Consider the following 16,189-nt stretch of genomic DNA (forward strand, 5'->3'; position numbering starts at 1 on the left):
AGATCGCTCTTTCAGTTAAAAGCGACTGTTTCCGACTAAGTAGAATTGACATGTAGACCAATAGTAAGATATTCTGCTTCAAGAATAGAATAAACATCACTGACTCGTTGCAGGGTGCGACTAAAAAACAACAAAGAGAGATGAAGCTCAACAAAAAAACCTTAGACAAGAATGTGGCCAGGTTTGCCTTTACCTAAACTACGCGTCCTCAGCACAAGATAAAAAGAAATTAAACACTAAACTAAAAACAAATAAAACCACCATAAACAATAGTAAATACAATTGTCGCTGCTGATCCACGTAGGTAAGAGAACCTATTCGAGTTACTTCAATGAGAATATTAAATCAACGAGTTTAATAAGCATAATTGAAAAAATTATGAAATTTGAAAATAAGTAAACTATTCTATTGCGAGATATAACTTTTGTTAGTTAATATTGAAGAAACTCTTTTTTGTCCAATAGGTAATCTTGTCCCCTGGTGATTATGTAAAATTTTAATTGCCTTATTGACTATTGGTGCATTTTTCAAAAGACAATCATAAATTGGCTCAATATTTAAATCCCCCGTGTAACAATATATTGAAAGATCGGAATAGCTGTTGAAATAGCCCTATCATTAGAAATAGCTGTAGCCTCATCAAATTGTATAAAATGTTCAGGATGAAAGAATGTATGTTCAGCCAGAGCCGAAAAAAAAGTTTCAGGAGCCTTTCTCTATTGTACGGTTTTTTCTTTTGAGTTGCGAGGCTCAATAAATCTCAGTAAATTGTTGGTGAGTTCTACCAATATAAAACTTTCCACAAGAACAAGGTACATAAGGCAAAGAAATGAAACTTTTTGGCATATTTGATTTTGCACATTGTGAAACTCCAATGACACTATTGTAATGTTTAATGCGTCTATTTTATTATTTTATCCATAAATTTAATCTGTTAACTATTACAAGATACAATATCCCACAAATACAATAATTCAGAATCTAAATATCCTTGGGGCCAAATCCTGAAAGCCCTATCTACTAGTGCAATTACAACCCGTCGTTTCACTGAAATAGGGTAGCACGAATGAAAGTTCAAATACCTTTCACTACTGTAGGCTTTCTATATATTGAAAACAGTAAATGGAAATCACTTTTAATCAATAGGAAATCAAGAAAAGATAGTTTTTCATTTTCTTCAAACTCCAATGTAAATTTTACTTTTTTATCAAAACTATCTGTATGTTTATAGAAAAGGTCTAAGGAGTCTAAACCGTGTTTCCAAATGCAAACCACATCGTTCATGAATCTACATCTGAAACAACGGGAGAGCCTCAACCTATAGAGTCCTTCAATAGTCACTCGGGTCACTGCAACGGAAGACTAATAGCTCAACGGTCAACTCTCTGAAGTGGATCTTTCTCGGGGGTATTCGAAAACATTAAAGCGTAACAATTAGATTAAATTTACATCATAATAAAAACACTTGTCAGTTTTACAATGTTCTGCTAATCAATACTTGCACATTTGTCCTAATTTTTCACTAAGTTAATTTAATAAATCACTGTTGGCACATTTTCTTTTTACTATCCGTAACTAAGTTTGTAATGTCTCTTTTTTTCACATCTATGCCATAATTTTCATGTCTCTGCCCATTTCACTAATTGACTGGGTGTACTATTGTTCATCCAAATTAATATAAGTTTTTAGTTCGTCACCTCGTAATACTTATACTGTTTAAATTCTTCACAAGTTCGCTAAAGTTTGTAATTTTTTTAACATCTGTTAAATTATCTTAAGAGTCGTTTGAATCAGATAGTTGTCAAAACCTTACTCGGTATGTCGATTCGTGTCATAAAATTGGAGCTTACGTCGTGCTTTTCCAATCTTCGTGACTTTTCTTGATGTTGCTAATGCTAGGTTTCTATATAGTTTGAGTAGCCGGTGACTTGCTGATGTTTATTATTCTCGTTGGAGTTTTAGATAATGTGTGATAGGTGTTTTTTCTTCAATTTACTTCTTAAGGTTTTATCCGACATCATTGCGATATCGGTTCGTGTATGTTTTCAGCTGTTTTGCTGTCGACTTGGTTCTGCTGTTTTCGTAAGGGAATGGGATTAGAGATGATTGTAGAATAATGGTAGGTACTTTCTTCTATACGATGGGTATTATTGTGACGTTCTGTCTTCGTTGATAGTTTTTGGGTGGGAAATATTAGTTTTGGGAATTCAGTGGCTGATAAGTTATTACAATAGATGTTACTCGTTCTTGAGTTTTGACCATAATGGATGGTTGGTCGGTGCCATAGTATGCCAGCTCCTCTAATAAATTTTATTGGCAGAATCACATTCTTAATAAGCAAAATGACACAATAATATGTAACATTACTGTCACAAAAATGTTTATAGTACATAATCAGTAATGAGTAATATCTTAAGCATTATTATTTCGCCACTAACTACATATTATGGCTGTGAATACAAAAATACTGTTCTAAAAAATTGCTAAATACTTGGTAAATATTAGAGGTCTTAATTTTACATATCTTATTTTCTGCCAAATGTTTTATATTTCTGATGCATGATTGTGTCGAAGAGAAACACGACTTATTTTGTCATAGCCTCTCAACTCGTATACATTAGCAATATTTCTGTACTTTAGGGACATGATACTAGAATACACAAGAAACGACCTCTTAATTCTCTTGTATTGCTGTATGATCCCAGTTCTGATGGCTTAGATATCATCAGGGGCAGTGGGGTTTCATTTGTGTATTTCCTCTGTATCAATTATTTCGTGTTTGGGCTTTGTTCTTCTTAGCCTTAAGAGTTTTCCTTAGTTTAATGTTAGCAGTGCCCTTATTGTACCAGGAATTTGGTGAAAATAATCCATACTAATTCTCCAAATATTTTAATCTTATGTCTTCAGTAGTGAATAGTGGTGTTTGTACATCTAATGCCTCCTTTATTTTCGTTACTTGCTTTTTACCTATGATTTTGGATTGTGAACGACAGATTTATTCCTTGAATTTTTAGTACAAGTTTATTTTAGTTTAGTACAAAAGGTAGATCCGTTGGAATCATGGGAATGCGAGCAATAAGAACAGCCTCGCCCTCAAAAGGCCCTGTCAAGATTGTGGCCTCTATTAGGTTTTCCATTGTTTTTTTTTACGGCAAGTCGCGTGCCATTGCAAGGCTTTGGTGGGTTGATATTTCTTAAAAGTATTATTGGTACGCCTATTTTTAGTTGTAGCACGTGTGGTGGAAACCCTGAAAGATCCACGGAATTTAAAAATTCAGATGGATAATTAACCACCTCATTTGATTCCAAAACGCTCTTTCACTTTCACAGAATCGCTCTTTCACTTAGCCATTTATTGTTTTTATAATTTTTTAGAATATTCGGAAATACTTTTTCAATCAATTCATTTTTGGACGTCACTAAATTACAGAAATCAGCAGGTAGTTGTATACGTCCTGAAATTGAGTCTATCGTATCATAAATGTCTTTTTGTTCCGACGTTAACTTGGAAATGTTATTTTGTACATACGACAATAGATCACTCGTACTGTAACTTTGTTCACGATCCAATTCAACACATTTCGAAACAGCAGCAATACGGTTAGGTGAAGGCATTCCCAAATCCTGAAGAGGTTTGTTTGCCATACGGACGCACAAATCTTCTATAATAACTAAAGTGTAGTTATAAATTTCTGATGTAAAATCAAAAGTCATATCTGACGTCTCTAACTGTTTTCGATGGAGTATATCTTCGGACATTTTTGACTTATATTTTTCCCATAACTCTGTAGGAGCTGATGGAGAGCAAGTTGTTAAAATGATGCCAAACAATGCACGAATTTGACTTGGGGTTGACGTTTCGCACGCGTCATTGATGCAGTTATCCCAGTGTTGGTCATTCTCCAATAAATTCAGAGCTTGGCATGCACTACGGTAAGTGTCATGTATAGTACCGTTTACAGTTCTCAAATACTCAAAGGATGTCGGACCGGGTACATTCACCAAAAGCAGGCGTAGAAAGAAGCATTCATGTTGATTGGGGTGAACGGTGTAGAGTCTTCCTATCGGGGTATCTTGAAGATGGTAGGTTGGCCGTCGACGTACTTACCCTGTTTTCGACGTTCAAATACTTTATTTTTAGTATTCCACGTGTAATACGAAGGCACTTCACTATACAGCAGTTTTTTTTTTGCAAAAGAATCATTTTTGCAAAGCGAAAAAAAGCTGTTAATTTTGTATCCGGTGGATTCAGGGCTCTTTGTTGCACGTTGGTTTCCGAGAAATAAACACGTTGACCATTCTGTAAATGTACCGCTAAGTGAACAACAGCTGGACTACGTTCATGTATCGGAAATGAAATAATTCGCCAAACAGCTTCATTACTGCTTATGTATCTTCCAGCCTGATATTGTACGATTTCGTCGAAATCTTTGATTTCGGGCTGCAAGCCAAAAACTGCCATGTCACTGCATTTGTTGACGTATTTACATATGTATTTGATTGCCTTTACGGAGTTACAGTATTCAACGTTTATGTGTGCATTAAATGTTTTTGATAATAATGGGGAATAAGGAACAACCCACTGGTTATCTACTTCGATGGTGGTACCGTTGCCATTGTAGGTTCTTCAGTCATTTTACAATTAGAAATTTCTCTTTCAACGGTCTTCTTACAATTAAAAATTTGTCTTTGAACGATATTCTTAAATACCTGTGTCCTGGTCGTCATTTATATTCCCTGTGTCCCGGTCGTCATTTTTGTCCGGATATCCCAGTCTGTAATTTCTCTTTGAGTGTCCCGGTCGTTATTTATATTCCCTCTGTCCCGGTCGTCATTTGTGTCCCGGTCTGTAATTTCTCTTTGAGTGTTTTTTCTTTTTAGTATTTTTTAGTTTTTTACATTTTTTCTTTTTTCAGTTTTCTTTTTCTTCTTTATTTTTCAGCTTCACTATGCAATACATATCGCCGAACCTTTGTTTTTTAACTAAAATCTGGTAGGCATTGATGACCTTATCCAAGTCAAAATCCCAAACCCAATCATCATCGCTATCATTTTCAGTTTTGATATGTTTTGACTCTCGCTGTCCAGGTGGATCTTCATCTAACTGCGTGGTTTTGCGTTCTTTAGCCTCAAGCCTCTTTTCTTGCTGTTCTTTTGATTCCTCGGCACGCTTTCTTTTCTGACTTTCTCTATCAGCAGCAAGTTTTTTGGCATAGACTCTTTGAGCATCTTCATCGGCTTTTGCCATTGTAAGTTCATCAGTCATTTTAAACTTAAACATTAATAGATTTCTACGTGAACATATATCTCTTAAATATCTTTAATGACGTCACCGTCATAGCAAAAATGACGACAACTAACTTCATGACGTCAGTCGACACAGAAACATGACGTCACCTGACAGACAGACACACAGACAGACAACTTATTTTTATATATATAGATAAGTTGTATGTATTTTTGTGTTAAGGGTTTGCATATGACGTCTGAAAAATAAAGAAGAAAAAGAAAACAAACTAAAATGTAAAAACTGGGAATTGCATAAATATTTCGAAATATTTTGACAATAGATTAAAGTAATTCGAAAACCATAAAACAGATACTTAAAATTTTGAAGTTTATTATAAATTTTTGAACTTTAGCAAGCTTGGCACGTAAAGATTTTTACAACTATCAATGTTATAGAATGTTACCAAAAAGCGAAACCAGGCTTGCGGTTCAAAGAGAAAGTGCCAGATTAGAAATGTGCAATTTACGTCAACGAAGGCGTGTCGAGGAACTACCAAAGCAACGCGAAACCTGACTTGCTGCTGAAAGAGAAAGTAAAAACAGAAGGCGTGTCGAGGAATCACAAGAGTAACGTGAAAACAAGCTTGCGGCTTCAAGAAATAATGCCAGATTAGGAATGTGCAATTTACGTCAACGAAGGAATGTCGAGGAACTACCAGAGCAACGTGAAACCAGACTTGCTGCTAAAAGAGAAAGTGAAGAAAGAAGGCGTGTCGAGGAATCACAAGAGCAACGTGAAAACAGGCTTGCGGCTTCAATAGATAATGCCAAAAGAAAGCTTGCCGAGGAATCACAAGAGCAACGTGAAAATTATCGCGTGGCATTCAGGTACAGCCCAGCCGATGATTATAGTAGATGTGTTCAAATCAGGACTATGTCTAAAATTTGTCCCTACTGCAAAGCCTTGAAATTTAATGGTGAAACAATGGGAATTTGTTGCGCCTCAGGAAAAGTTAAACTTCCTCAACTGGCTTCACCCCCAGAGCCATTGAAGACTTTGCTTACTGGAACTACGTCAGAATATAAGCGTTTTTTTTATCAAACATAAGAAAATATAAATCATGTTTCCAAATGACGTCGTTTGGTGCCCAAATTGAAAATCAATATCAATTTATGCCTACTTTTAAAGTAAAATGGCAAATTTATCATAGAGCAGGGTCCCTTCTACCATTCTCAGGTGAGAATCATAATTTTTTACAACTGTACTTCATCAGTGATAGCAATTCTAAAATTGATTGCGAAATGTTTCCCGACGTTGAAAGGACTATCGTTTCCGAATTGCAACTTCTTTTCAACGAAAATAATGATTTAGTGCATCTGTTCAAAACAGCTATCGATTTGATGCCTACTGATACGCATAAAATTGTTATTTCCGCTGACAAAACGCCTACTGGTGAACATATGCGTAGATACAATGCTCCAACTATCGACGAAGTGGCAATCCTTATGGTGGGTGATCAGTTTTTACCTCGAGATATTATTCTTCATAAGCGACACGCTCAGTTGTTAAGAATTGCTGAAACTCATCGATGCTACGATGCCTTACAATATCCTATCATTTTTTGGGATGGAGCCGACAGCTATCACTTTAATAATAAATTGATAGATCCATCCACTAATAAACAAACGGATAAGAAATGCAGCGCAATGAATTATTATTCCTATAGACTAATGATTTGTCACAATGAAGATAATTATATTTTAAAATGCTGTAAATTGTTTCACCAATACATCGTTGATATGTACGCAAAGATTGAATCAGAACGTTTGCTATTTATCCGTCTGAATCAGACCAAGCTCCGCTATGAAGAATAAATTTATTTGCGAGATGCAGTTGTAAATGACAGTAATACTACTAACGTTGGAAGATTAACGATTTTACCTTCGTCATATGCCTGCAGTCCCCGTCATATGCACGAATATGCTCAAGATGCTATTTCGTATGTTCGTCTCTAGGGTCGCCCAGATTTATTTATTACTTTTACATTTAATCAATCTTGGGACGAGATACAGCAGCTTTTACTTCAAGGACAATCGACGGTTCATAGACATGACATTACGGCCCGTGTCTTCCGGCAAAAGTTGAAATCACTGATAAACTACATAGTAAAACTTAAAGTGTTTGGGTCAGTGTTATGTTGGATGTACTCAGTGGAATGGCAAAGACGAGGATTGCCACACGCACATATATTAATCTAGCTACATGATAAAATTACTTTTAATGAAATTGATGATGTGATTTCAACTGAAATACCTGATGAAAATGTCGATAAGGGCTTATATGGTATTGTGGTAAAAAATATGGCACCTTGCGGTGCACTGAGCAAAAAATCACCATGTATGGCGAAAGGAAGATGCACAAAGCAATATCCTTGACTTTTAGTTTCCAACACAATTACTGGCAATGATGGTTACCCACAATATAGAAGAAGATCTACTGAAGATGGTGGTAAGATAGCAATAATAAAGAAGCGTAACGGTACCACCATCGAAGTAGATAACCAGTGGGTTGTTCCATATTCCCCTTTATTATCAAAAACATTTAATGCACACATAAACGTTGAATATTGTTTGAAATTGCCTCTCCCACGTGCAATATTTCCAAATCATCTGGGATGGGTAAAGTATTGCAGCAATGCAAACTTATTATTTGGGACGAGTGCACAATTGCACACAAAAAATCGCTCGAGTCTCTGGAGCAGTCATTGCGAGATTTGAGAGGAAATTCGAAACCCTTTGGCAGCGCGTTAATATTGCTAGCGGGAGATTTCAGGCAAACATTACCTATAATACCTAGATCAACCCCTGCAGACGAAATGAGTACTTGCCTGAAAAATTCTAAGTTATGGGCACACGTAAAGACATTAAAATTAACTACAAATATGCGTTTCCGATTGCAGAATGACGACTCTGGTCAAACATTTTCAGATCAATTGCTGGCAATTGGAAACGGAAAGCTCCCAGTAGACTCAATTTCAGGACGTATACAACTACCCGCTGAATTCTGTAATTTAGTGACATCCAAAAATGAATAGGTTGAAAAAGTATTTCCGAATATTCTAGTCAATTATAAAAATCATAAATGGCTAAGTGATCGAGCGAGGGCAGCAAAAAATATAGACGTCCACGAAATCAACAATATTGTTTTGACCAAGATTTGAGCCTAGGCAGTCCTTTTCAAGTCAGTCGACAGTGTTAATTATCCATTTGAATTTTTAAATTCCCCGGATCTCCCAGGGTTTCCACAACACGTGCTAGAATTAAAAATAGGCGTACCAATAATATTGTTACGAAATATCAACCCACCAAAGCTTTGCAATGGCACGCGACTTGCCGAAAAAAAAAACAATGGAAAACGTAATAGAGGCAAATATCTTGACAGGGCCTTCTGAGGGTGAGGCTGTTCTTATTCCTCGCATTCCCAAGATTACAACGGATCTGCCTTTTCAATTTAAAATATTGCAATTTCCAAATCGATTAGCATTTGCAATCACCATCAACAAACCTCAAAGTCAATCATTACAAAAATGCGGTATAGATCTTAATACAGATTGTTTTTCCCATGGACAATTGTACGTTGCATGTCGAAGGTCGGTAAACCTGACAATCTATTTATATACACTGACAATGGGACAGCGAAGAATGTTGTATATTCGCAAGTTTTACGTAGTTAATTTGTATAAAGTTGTTTGTCTGTCTGTCGACTGACGTCACTGTCCGCATATGACGTCTGAATTATTTCAACATATACCAACTCAAAAACGAATGTATTCAAGCCGAAGTAGCTGAGTTGGTAAAGCGTTATGTTCCACGTTCGGTTCGGTTAGCAATCACCATCCACAAAGCTCAAGGGCAATTATTAGAATAATGAGGTATAGATCTGAATACGGATTCTTTTTCCCATGGACAATTATATGTTGCATGTTCAAGAGTCGGTATACCTGAAAATCTATTTATATGTACAGCCAATGGGACAGCGAAGAATATTGTATATTCGCAAGTTTTACGTAGCTAAAAACATATACATATATATATCTATCTATATTCACAGGTGGGACACAGGGACAAAACTACAATGGCGCGTAAAGACTTACGCGCGGGAGGGGGGGGGGCGAAGCGTCCCCATCAACTAGGTGTAATCTATATTTATCGATTATCTATATTTATGGGGGTTTTATGGATATGACTCAAGCAATAGGGGCTCAACGTCGATGTAACATATGGGAGATTGAAATTAAGATGATGTCATGGGTGTTAAACAAATGAAGGATTAGGACTTAGGGATACTATTAATGACGCCCAATATTCTTGGCGACAGAATCAATTTGGTATTGTACACGAAGAATAATAGTAGGTAAATTCTTGTCTTCGTTAATAGTGTTGGGGTGGAAAATATCAGTTGTGTGATTTTCCAGGCACCCTTCAGTGGCTGATTAATTATGACAATTGTTTTTACCATAATGGATAGTTGGTCAGTGCCATAGTGTAACAGTTCTTATAATAAAATTTCTTGGCAGAATCACATTCTTAATAAGCAAAATGACACATAACAATCTGTAACATTACTATAACAAAAATGTATATAGCACATAATCAGTAATGAGCAATATCTTAAGCATTATTATTTTGCCACTAACCACAAATTATGGCTTTAAATACAAGAGTACTGTTCTAAAAGAAATGGCTACATACTTGATAAATGTTAGAGGTCTTAATTTTACTTATAATATTTTCTGCCAAATATATTTCTGATACATGATTGTTTCGAAAAGAAACATAATTCATTGTGTCATAGCCTCTCAACTTGTATATATCAGCAATATTTCTATACTTTAGAGACAGGGTATAAGATTATACATGACACGACCTTTTAATTCTCTTGTATTGCTATATCCTCACAGTTCTGATGGCTTAAATATCATCGGGGGCAAAGGGGTTTAATTGATGCATTTCCTTTGTATCAATTATGTTATGTTTGGGCTTTGTTCTCAGTCTTAAGAGCGTTCCATAGTTTAATGTTAGGAGTGCTCTTATTATTAGCGAAATGAGAAATAACAGAAACACGGTAATTGTAATAATGTACCAGGAATTTGGTGGAAATAATCCATATTGATTTTCCAAATATTTTAATCTTTGGTCTTCATTAGTTTATTGTGGTATTTCGTTATTTTCGTTAATTCCATTGTACCTATGATTTTCTCTTTTTCTGGCCAGATGAAGGTTTTTTATTCCTCATTGTTAATATTTGGGATTTTGAATGACTGATTGATTCCTTGAAAGTTTTTGACTTTTGGGCTCATGATGTTTGTGCTCGTTGTGATTAAAGGTGATTGCAAAGTCGTCTCTTTGGTTGCAAGTTGGCAACATTGTTCAATAGTGGTTTTTCCAATGTCATGTAAGAGTAGTTCAGTTCGATAACTTGCGTCAATTTTCTCTGTATTATTGGACGGTGTATTCCTGTAGACGGTTCATACCGTCTTTTTGGGTACAGTAAATAACCATAAATCATTTCGTAAATTTATAAATGTTTTTCTTTTTGTGCTTCCTATCATAGCTTCTCATGAGTTAGGAATATCTTGTTTCTGTGATTTTTATAGAAAAGATCTAACATACATGATCCTATTTTTACGTTATAGATAGGTAATGTCAGTTGATAGACTAAGTTTTTGAATTTGACGCCTTCTTTTAATTCCTGGACGTTTGCTAGTGCATATTTTCTTCTTTTCTGATCAATGGACATGTATTCTGCTTCTTTTACGATGCTCATGAAGGAGTTAGTCTCTTTAGTGTTAACAGGGAAGGTAGATATTTTACATAAATCGTATATTGACTGTTTCTTGATTAGTGGAATTATTACTACTGTAAAAGTTGTTCATTAATTTTGGTGATATGCACTTTCAGTTGGTATAATATAGGAATAAGTTGGCAGCCTCTGGTTCTACTGGCAAATGAAGACCAAATGTTAAGATGAGTTTAGCGTCATCTTGAATATTTTTCCGGCCTAAGTCGTAGGACAGGGTTCCTCCCGTTAGTTCATATAGTGTGGACTCGAACTTACTGATATCAATAGCTAGGTTCAATAATGACATTGTAACTATATAAACCGAAATCATCGTTAAGCTCGAATCAGAAATCACTCTGCGAACTTCGTTTTTTAAATAATTAATGGTGTTGACAGTTTTTGAATTTTTTTTTTGGAGATGGTTTCAATTTTCTCTTTTTGATAGTTGGCTATACTCGCCTGTATTTTTTGTACATTTAGCGTGGTATTCATGGATTTATTTACTATTTTGACATTTTCTTTACGTTTTGTTGTGACATTTAAATATTTGTGTTGTGCTTTGTTTGAGCTTTTATATTTCTGCATTAAATAGTTCAAATAACGCTTTTAACCTTTGCCTGTATCGTATTAGGAAGGCTTAGTGAGTAGATATTTTAAATGCATTTTCTTTATTTAAATCTGGAAGGACTTCGAATTTTTTTTTTGCCTGTTCGGCAGCCATTGTCAGTTGTGCAGAGGTTATTTTACTGTCAATTGTCCAACATTCTCTTCTAAAATTATCATTTGGAAAATTTTGCCTCTATCCATGCATTCCGTTCTAGTATAGTTAGTGTCAACAATAGGTATTTTCTACTTGACTTGTATTCTTCTTTTTCTTAGGATTTCCATACCCATCTAGTGGATCTTACTGGCTCAAATTTTATTAAATCGTTCTTCAATGTAGAGTGAAACTCATGAATGTCTGCAATCGCAGGAGACGACATCTTTTTTTACACTAATTTCATCGTGAGATATAGGGATCCCTTACCGTCCACCGTTTGATTATCGTCTTTTTCAAAGATTTCAATATAAGTGTAAAGGCTTCCAAGTATATAGTAGATGTTGATTTTTGTACGCTTCAACCAAACATCAACTCAGTCTTTCCAAATTTTTCATATGACATCTCTGACTTAAATGAATTTGCCATATCTTCTCGTCTTCGAACTAACTTTAATTTAGTGGCTTCATTAACAGTGAGCTTTTCACAACTTTCAATTATTGAATTCAATGAAAAAAGGACATTATCTCCCATAGCGTTCCACGTCAGATAGTTCTCCTTTCGTGTTATTTCTTAAGCTCTTAAAATGTCCAACTTTTTTAGAATTTTGGAAGATTTAAAAATGTCTAAATTGATTGACAGGTCTTTCAGTATCTGTAGCAGGTTTCTTCGTATCTGTTGTAGATTTTGACATGAGATCCATAAGATTCAGGTTCAATAGGTTATATCTTTTCAAGTTTTTTCTTAATCTCCATCACGTCTTGTTCAAAAGGCCTACTCATTTTAGGCAAAGTAAAATTGTTTTAATTCTTCAGCTTAACCTTTTAAGGGAGTATCGTCAGGAAATCTATTCAGCTAGTCACAGGGGGCGTTTTGTTTTCCTTTAAGGTATTCAAATTCGTAATATAAGTCTTGAATTTTTAGGATCTAGTGCGCAAGTATCCCCGTCGGCTTTTCAAAAGTCTGTAAATATGGCAGGCTTTTATGGTCTGATTTTAGCTTAAATTTTCTTCCTACTAGATAGTGCTGAAATTTATCCAGGTGGTGAATTATTGATAATAATTCGAGTTCGGTAGCTGAGTAATTGCTTTCTCCAGGGGCTAGGGAACGAGATGCGTACGCTATAACCTTTTCTTCCCCGTTTACTATTTGGTAGATGATTGCCCCAATTCCCTTGGTTGATTTGTCCGTTGTGACAACGAATTGTCTTGTTTAGAAGTCTGGTAATGACAAGATTTGTTCATTTTTCAGATAATCTAAGGAATCTTGAGCTTTTTTTTTACCAATTAATTATTTTTGGATTTCCTCTTTTAAGGTGAGTTAATGATTGTGTAAATGTGTAATGATCGCTACCTGTTCGTAATTTCATATGAACTTTTAAAAGTAGGCCATTCATCCTAGAAATCCTTTTAATTGTTTAATAGTTAGAGGAGATTTATGATTTTTGACAGATTTTATTTTCTCGGGGTCTGGTGATTTTTGGTCTTGTGTCACAACTACTCCTAAAAATTTGATATTTGTTTGAAGAAGGTTTACTTTTTCTGGTCTAAATTTCAAATTTCCTTCTCTGAATTTTTCAAACACTTTGGCTAGGGTTATTAAACGGTCTTCTGTATTCTAATCCATAAAAATTACGTCGTCAACAACATGAATTATGTTATTTAGACCTCTTAACAAGTGAAGCAAGGGTCTACACATTTCACTTGAACTCGTTTTGAGTCCATAAGATTCTCTGAAATATTCGTAAGAGCTGCAATCCATTATAGAGAACGCAGTTTTAAATACATCACCCTCAGCTATTTTCACTTGATGATATCCCTGTGTTACGTCCAGGGAAGTAAATATTTTATTTCAAATGGAATCTAGAATTTTATCTCTTCTAGGTAGAGGAAATTTGTCTTAAGTAATTGTTTGTTCAGGGCTCTATAGTCTACTACTAATCTAAGATCGTTATTTTTCTTTGGGACTAGAATTACTTGTGCAGAATATGGACTTATGCTAGGTTTTATTAATTCATTTCTTTCAAGCTCCTGGATTTTATCTAATAGCTCTTCCTTTTGCTTGTATGGCATACGATAAGGCTGTTTTGCCACTGGTAATCCTGTAGTCTGGATTGCATATTCGTAAAATGGGATAAGATCTATGTCATCTTCGGATGCTGAAAAAACATTTTCGGATTCCCGCAGTAGTTTGCATGATTTTTGTTTCAGCGGGATATCATTGACGTGACTTGGGTCACACTTTTCAAGAAATTGATTCTTGGATAGGGGGTATTCCTTGTCAATTTGAGTATTTATATTATTTACTGTGTTCTTGTCCGATTTTTTTCTAATTATTTATATCCGTTTCCGATACTACTTGTATTTCCACTAAACACGTCCTGTTGTTTAGGGTAATCAAGTCATTTTTCTGGGTGTTGGTTATTCAAATATAACCTTCCCCTTGTTTGTAGTTAATAATCTGTTCTTCACACGTTAGGTTTTTTTCGATATCTTCCAACGGTGAGACCGCCCAAATTTCGTTTTTATCGTTAGCTGGTTCTAGCTTTTGCGATATTTGATCTCTCTGCATCGATTTTGAAGGAATTTTTGTCTTACGCACTAAAAATCCATAATATTTTTCCTCAAAATTCTTATCTACTGAGTTTAGAATATTGCCCTTTGGCATTTTAGTGACGGGTTCTATATTTGCAAGTTTTTTCCATAAATTTGAAATTTCTTGAATTTGATTTTCTCTACACTCTTTCATATTGCTGTCAAACTTGAAAAAGTGTACAAAATTAGAGAAGGCCTGTAAGATGATAAACGTAAATGTCTGTTGGACCAATTGAAAAATTGTTAAATAAAAATCTGGATATTTCTGGAGGAGAGAGTTCCATTCCAAGTCACCCGTCCCCAACATAGCTGCCTGTAGGCTACTCTCATTGTTTTAACTTCTTGGCAAAGACCAATCTCCATGTTTCCCTCTTGATCATAGTTTCTCCTTTGAACGCATTTTTCACTATTCCCACATAAAACCCTGAAATCAACAACTAAACTATTTAGCTACATTTAAGAACACCCTTTGACCTTCAAAATTTAAACCTTACCACTCTTCTGATTCTCAAAGAAAACTACACCTATAAAGGGAAGCTGCATCTTAAGAATTTTTAGGCACTATTTGGTTTTAGTTGATTTTTCATTCACGTTTTTTCTTTTTAGTTTGAGATCTGCTACGTCCAAAAGCTGCATAAGAGGACAGGCGGGTCTTTTTCATTAGAAATTCAATTTCTGAATGTTCCTAGTTTTTTAAGATACAAGCTTCAACTTCAGCAATTCAAACAATCAGCTTTATTTTTCACTATTTTTGCTATTTCAAGGTGGGATCTGACCTCTTGGAATAGCCAGAATAAAAGAGTTTATTGTATTTCATCATTTTGCAGTAGAGAGTGACATAGGGTGTTGCAATATTCTTCGATAGTCAATTTTTCCTCAAGGACTTCTATAGAAATTATTTTCTATCGTTGATCTTAGTAAATGAAAAACTACCTTACAAATGCTTTCTTTAAAAAATAAATGCAATTAGGGGTTTACTTCACGGGAATGATGAGGAGGGGGGGTCAAAGATTTGTCGGATTTCTTTTAATGAAGATACAAACATAAGTTGCTTTCAAACTCAAGGGAAAACACAACAATTCTTCAGTTGGTGTGTATTTTCGTTAAGTACCTGGTTAACTAAATATCCACCATCGCGAAAAAAAAATAATACATGGAGAGTGAATTGACAATAGACAAAAACTCAAGATTTAATTAAAATATAATAATATATAATATTTAAAAGACACTCAGCGACACAAGATTACTTGTGTCTAAACTCAAAAAAGTCACACTTTCACTTTAGATGTCTTGTCTACGTATACTAAACTTATCGATGAACATCTGTAGAAACACATGCTTAATAGAAGACACAAAATTAATACATGGAGAGCGAATTGACAATAGTCAAAAACTTAAGATTTAAGTAAAATATCATAATAACATATAACATTTAAAAAGCCAGTGGGTGACACAAGGTTATTTGTGTCACAATTTACGCAAAAAAGGCCTATAAAGATGACCTTGAACATTAGGTGTCTTGTTTACATACACTAAACATATCGAAGATTATCTGTAGAAACACATACTTATTAGAAGGCGTCTTGACACCTTACCAGCCGAAAATGTTCAACTTTTTAAAGATTAAACACATGACAAGTGAGAATTAGAAAATATACTTTTAAAGAATTTCCGAAATGTACAAGAAATGACTGCTATTTGCTGACCAGAAATGTTAATTATTATCCAAGTTATGCCCAATATCAAAAAGTGATTGCAAAACAGATT

This window comes from Artemia franciscana, chromosome 5, assembly GCF_032884065.1.
Source record: "Artemia franciscana chromosome 5, ASM3288406v1, whole genome shotgun sequence".
Taxonomy (NCBI): domain Eukaryota; kingdom Metazoa; phylum Arthropoda; class Branchiopoda; order Anostraca; family Artemiidae; genus Artemia; species Artemia franciscana.